This window comes from Neodiprion pinetum, chromosome 6 (genome assembly GCF_021155775.2).
Source record: "Neodiprion pinetum isolate iyNeoPine1 chromosome 6, iyNeoPine1.2, whole genome shotgun sequence".
Taxonomy (NCBI): domain Eukaryota; kingdom Metazoa; phylum Arthropoda; class Insecta; order Hymenoptera; family Diprionidae; genus Neodiprion; species Neodiprion pinetum.
The window spans coordinates 23231946-23238257 of record NC_060237.1 but is presented as its reverse complement, the minus strand read 5'-3'; positions in this window follow the sequence as shown (position 1 = coordinate 23238257).

The following is a 6312-nucleotide window of genomic DNA, read 5'->3' as shown; positions in this document are numbered from 1 at the left end:
CCGTATCTCGCGATTGTATTTGTACAATGAAATAGGCGTTCCAGCATCGTCATTATCGTTAGGTATATTTCCGGGCAACAACTCGGGAAAGCTCAGCTGCTTACGCGGAGCTGGTTAAGTGGTTCATTAACCGAATCCCAAAAAGGGACCACCGTAACGGACCACCCTAGGCATACGACGTAAGAATCTCGGAATGAATTTGCCGATCGTTATAGACGGGCCGGTTCACCGATAATGAGCTTTTGTCATTACCTGCATCAAGCTCCCGATTTCGTCAACGGCGAACACACACGGGCGATTGGCGTGTTGAGATAAATTGATGCGCCGATAATCTTCAACCGGAACTTCGTACAACATAATCCGCCCTGTACAACTACCGTTAACAAAGTCACGGAACATCGTGGGCGTGCGGTTAAGTGAATTTGCAACACGCTGCGCTGTTTAGGAAGTAACAAGTTTACCACGCTGAAGATCGTTCGCTGGAAACTAAGTGCGAAATAAATGGAAGGTGTGTTAGTAGGCAAGTGACTACAACTTGTATCACGGTTGTGTGAAACTAGATCCGAATCATAGAATATCGCGGAAATTTCTCGTTCCTGTATCTCCTTTACATTTTGTAACGATATATCCTTGGCAGATTTACGCGTCGACTCTAGATTGACTTGACTCAGCTTTGCGGTGTTGAATTCAAAATAATTGTCGGATCAAAGAATAATAATTTCGATTCCGTTCGCGGATCAGTCTTGAATAATCGCTTTGGGCATACGGGCATCGGTGATGAAACTGAAACGTTGTCCATTTCTTTGACAAAGCTTTTATTAACCGAAACGCAAAGTTATTCATATCCTTCGCGTATATGAAACAGCTCGAATGGCGCTTGCGCCAGAGAGCCACCTGTAGCCCAGCTTCCAATCAATACATCATGGCACCTTGTACACCCATCTAGTGATGGCTACGAGCGCTTATTTTTACTTTTACGCAAACATTCGTTCGTGATTTCGTCGAAGAATTTCATAAACTTTTTTAATTCATTTCATTTCATTGGTTCTCTTTTGATCTTGTCTTTTCAAGCTCTTATGCAGACCATAATTCAAGCCGACCCCTCAGGACCGAGACTTGCTCTCCGAAACACTAATTAGTATTGTTTTATCATCACGCTATTGTTGTTGTTGTTGTTGTTTTTGTTGTTGTTGTTGTTGTTGTTGTCGTTGTTGTTATTATGATTGCGTCAACTAATTAATTACTTAATTGGAAAGATTATTTTAGGCACTTTTGCCCGCTGTGCAACGAGGTTCCGTTCAATTTTCGATAAATTTAATTTAATTAAAAGATCTTATAAATTGGAAGAGCGCGGTGTAATATTGCGGCGAGGATTCTACAGTCAACCCTTATTATGGAGTATCTCATGCATATTCACGGCTCAAGTCTCGAAAATTATTTTTACTTAGGTATATAATTTCATATTTTCTGTCTCGGTTATACTCTCCGCAAATCTTCGTCATTTCAGAAGCTGTCAATAAAACGGCATAAAAAAGACCTAATATATCTCAGGTTACGAGACAACTATACATATAATAATACGATACCGCGATACGATATACATTTTAACAAGGACCTTACCAAAAGCTCTTTCGTTGCCCCAGACTTCGGTTGCCTTCTGAAAGCTTAGGCGGTCTCCGTACCGAGACTTATTGTTGATAAGCCAGAAAAAACGTTTTATTGCTTAAATTGCTGTTGCTTTAAATATGCGTATCCAGCTCTACACAACGATTTCATAAGTATATTTTTATGCACGGTGAAAATGAAAAAAAAGTGTCTACAAGCTTGGGGGCAAACATCCGAATGAATTAAAAAAGTAATTATTCGTTCTCCTCTTGAGAAGTATACAACTTGAACTAAATTTAAACTTTAATAAATCTGAGCGAAAGCCTCGCTTCATCCTTCAGATAATTTTCGAGGAAAAAGTTACGAATTGCCATAAAATGTTACATTAAATTTCCATTCCTTCTATGCGTTCTTGGTTTATTTTTATTTTTTCTCTCATACTCATCTTATTAATAGTAATCAAAGCACGACGATTATTTCTCAAGGAGAAATTCGGCAGCTGGTGAAAATCGTACCTTCGAAAAATTCCAATATTCTGACAAGAAAAAAAATTAATATGAGGGAAAAGAAACGTTTGACTCACCAAAAACCAGGATTTAATCGCGTTGCGGTAAACACCAGGTGTAACTATACTTTTGTCCATTCAGTCAGAACCTTCGGGAGGGATTCCAATTTCCAACCAATAAAGTGCCCAAGTTCGCAATCTTTCCACACTGGTGTCCCTGACGATATACTTCTTCACAATAGCGATTTGCCAACGCACTCTCTCGGCATGTTCGGCTCGGTGCTCAATATCGACTGACGATGAAAATTTGCCAGTATCTGATACAAAAGCATCTTTTTGAACAGTTTCCTCGTGATCTTCGTATCAAATATACGGCCGATGATCGGAAGGGGACGATCAAGGAAGCCTATCACGATAAAACAAACCATCAGCATTCCTCGGAGAGAAACACGCATGGTGTAAGAAGTTTTTAAAGTGGATCGAGAAAATCTGGTTAGTGTCGTTATTGAAATTATGGAACGGGTACGTTGGCTGGATATCTCAGAGATGATTCTGCCCCTTCTTTGTAATAATTCAATTCTCAAAGTCTCAGACATTTTCAGATATACTTATCCGCAAATTGTTGGAGTGGCTTATCGATCCCCAAGAATCCGATGAATTCAACGTATTCCGAATTATGCTTTTTAACCCTCGAAAAATTCGCTGCTACCACTTGCCAAGTAAAAGAAATCAGAATAATTGTTGTGGCGAAGTGAGAAAAAGTAGGTATGTATATTATAATGGCTTCTAGCGATTCGTCTCCGACTTCAGCCTTCGTCCGTATCGAAGATACAACTTCTGTGCCTCGCATTAATTTAGTGCGACCGAATATCACACTACAATTGAGAATAAAACGTAAACAGAACACTCAAAGTGTAAACACGAACTTACGTGTATGCTAGTACTAATTGTAAGTGATATAGTACAAGATTCGTTACTCACCTCTATCCTAAGATATAAGGTCCCAAGTAACCTGGAAAATAGAATTACACAATGGTCGTATTACCAATTCTTAGCGATTTTTTAACCGATATTCTTGTTCCAATAGCTTCCTGTCCGATCTCTTATAGCAATGTCAAAACGTACGCACGCCACTTCATTTTACTTGTAATAAATATTAATCAAAATGAATTTTTGACATGCATAGAACGATATTTTATTGAAATGTAAGATATATCATTGCAGCTAATAGTCCCAACAGTTTCGTTCTAACTTTAGCACAACAACTTTTGAACTTTTTAGGCAATCATTGTTAAATATTACCACCAATCTTTTTACAGGACGTTTACAAAGTAGCTTGGATAATGACGGAAGTTTTGCTAGTAGAATTACGCAAATTGCGGAGTGAAAACCGTCCCAGTTTTTGCCTACGCGTGTCAGATGATCTACTTGTGTTTTAAAATTGTTTTTTTTTTTCTTCCACGCTTGGAATGTATCAAGTATCTTATACCCATAGTGAGTACTGCTTTCCGAAATTGAGATGTTTCCGAGCTTCTAATTAGCCCTAAGAGTTGGCTTTTTCGTATCGACAAGTTCCGGTTTCACGTTATTGTTCGAAAATATGCGTGAAACACCTCGACTAGCTGACACGGCTGTGTCACAATTACAGGTAATCCTGTGAGCTGTAATTTCAGAGCCAACGTTCAAACGAATTCTGTAATGCCCGTACGTCACGACCGAATATTTTTTGAACCTCGTATAAAAACTTCAAATCGACCATAAAGCCGGGCTTTTGGTAAAAAGGAAGGAAAAAATCAATTATACTCTCTCGGTCCAGGCTCGCCCGGGAAAAACCGTAGAAGGACGAGAATTTCTCCATCTGTTTGCAATTGAATGTAACGTTCATGAGCTCTCATGACGCTCGAAATTTATGCTTAAAGGCAGAACCTTGTTCGCCATTGTGCCGGTGTGTGTATTCCATTCTATTCCGGGGCGAAAATTATCCTGGCATTTTAAATTATAAAACACGAAATAAACAGCTCAGTGCTCAAGAGGCATTTTTCCCTGATAAAAATGAAGTTCGAACGAACTTCAGATCGAATTTTAGTTTCTTTTCAGCTGTTTACGACAAATTAATCAGATGGCTGGTTCAACTTTTTCGCAGATACGTTATACGTAATGAAGGTCTGGTGAATCGTAAACCCGTTTACCCCGGGGCACTTGTATTTTATTCCCAATCCTACAGTAGGAAACTTTGAAATCTCAACGCAAGTGATGAAACACTGTGGACGGCCGCCGTCTGGATTTCGTAATATAGCTAGCTGTATAATAATTATTACTGGATTCGAGGCATATAATATTCTGAATTTTCAGAGATCCAAGCCGTCGTCTCCCCCCCTATACGACTAAAGCCGAGGCTCAAGTACCTCGTGAAAGAGAGAGGGGAAGAGAGAGAGAGAGAAAGAGAGGAACATGGTGGTTGAATGGGTCTGAAATTAGAACGTGTATCGCGAACCATTGTGCGTAAGAAATTGTTCACAACGCATATTACATATAGATCCAGCAAATTGTGCGCAAACTTAGCTCTATTGTAATATATGAGCCGAATAACGTTATGTCTAATGATGTTTTAGACCGAACAAGGGTTCCTCGAATAACCACGTGCCTCTCTGCTCTTAATTCGCACTCGCCGCATTCTGCTGGAGATGGATTGTTCGATTGACTCGTTAGTTAGCGCTCACCTATTCAAACTGATTGCGAAATTGCGGTGGGTAATTCAACAGATTGGTAAAGCACCGACTTGATTTTTCGCACACGTGTCTTTACGCTGCCCGCAGAGAGAGATGAACAATCTTTCGTAAAAGAAACTGCCGGGTTCCACCCCTCATTTTCATCACTGCGTCGTCAACGTATCTGAGAATCTTTCCCAGCCGCAGCCAGTCAGCTATGAAAATCAGGGGGATCTCTGACCCGCCGTTAATACCAAAGCACATAATTATTGTTGTGGAAAGCTGTACATTCGTGCGAACGTTAGCTGGCAATTAGTGTGCCATTAATTAACCCTTGTTAAAACAAGGAAGACGTATAGCGGACGCCGAGAAACTTGACTCGCGGATTACGATCTGGGCAACTTAATATCGTCAATGTGATCGTCAGTTATAAATTGAACTCGGCTATCGTGAAGCAAGCGGATTTGCTCGATTATACGCACGAATTAACGTCCGGTAATTATTTTAAACCAATCGGTGAAATCGAGGGTGATCTTTGACGTGAGTAACACCTTTAGTTAATTCCACTTTCGGTGCGCATCCGATTTCATGTTGTATAAGAATTTCGAGAGAGGTTGTACTTACAAATTTTTCAATAACTTATTAATCATTTCTCCTTCTTGACACAATTTCTCATCAAACACCGAGTGAATACCACCTGGCATAAATTGTAATGGGTGGTTCGAAATATCCCCCCAGCACCCACTGACTATTTTCACTGCGAGCTTTTATTCTCTGTTTTGTCCAACGACTGATTCTACACTACCTTCGGGGCAAGTTGGAAATCCGCACGGATATTTGAGATATAAACATTTCTGAGAAGACACGTTATTCGAAACGTCCCTCCAACGTGTACTCAGAGTTTTCACTGCCGAGCTTGTTTTTCTTGTATCATTACAACGGCTGGTACCTTCTAGGAACATCGGAAATCCCTACGGATAATGAGATATAAACATTTCTCGGAAAGCATAAATCACGAATCGAAATTCTCCACTTACTTTCACCGAAGACGAACGGTTATCGAATTGCAATATGAAATTTCAAGCGATAGCATACTGGCTCGAATCAGCGTCAGCCTAATTCTCAGTAAAACCATATCCGCCGGCTCTAAAGCTCATTCCGGTAATGAAATTCTTGCAACGATATTGCCGGATGTCGATCCGCCACCTCACGTCGGACTTACCGTCCCCTCGTTGAACATCTGGAGTGGTCTGGACCTCGACAACCGTGTCAAGTGCAACAGTAATGAAATCCAGAAGACCAGGCCAGACCTTCTGACATTCAATTTTCATTAAGCTAGATTGCTCTACGGAAACCGACCTCTCTCCAAAGTTCGGCAGTTCAATTCGTAGCTAAGCGATGGAACTTGCAAAAAAAAAAAAATTCCACGAGAGCAAGATGGCGCTACCGAGGATTTTTGCGTGCTTGCACAACTTCTCCGAATTATTATACTAC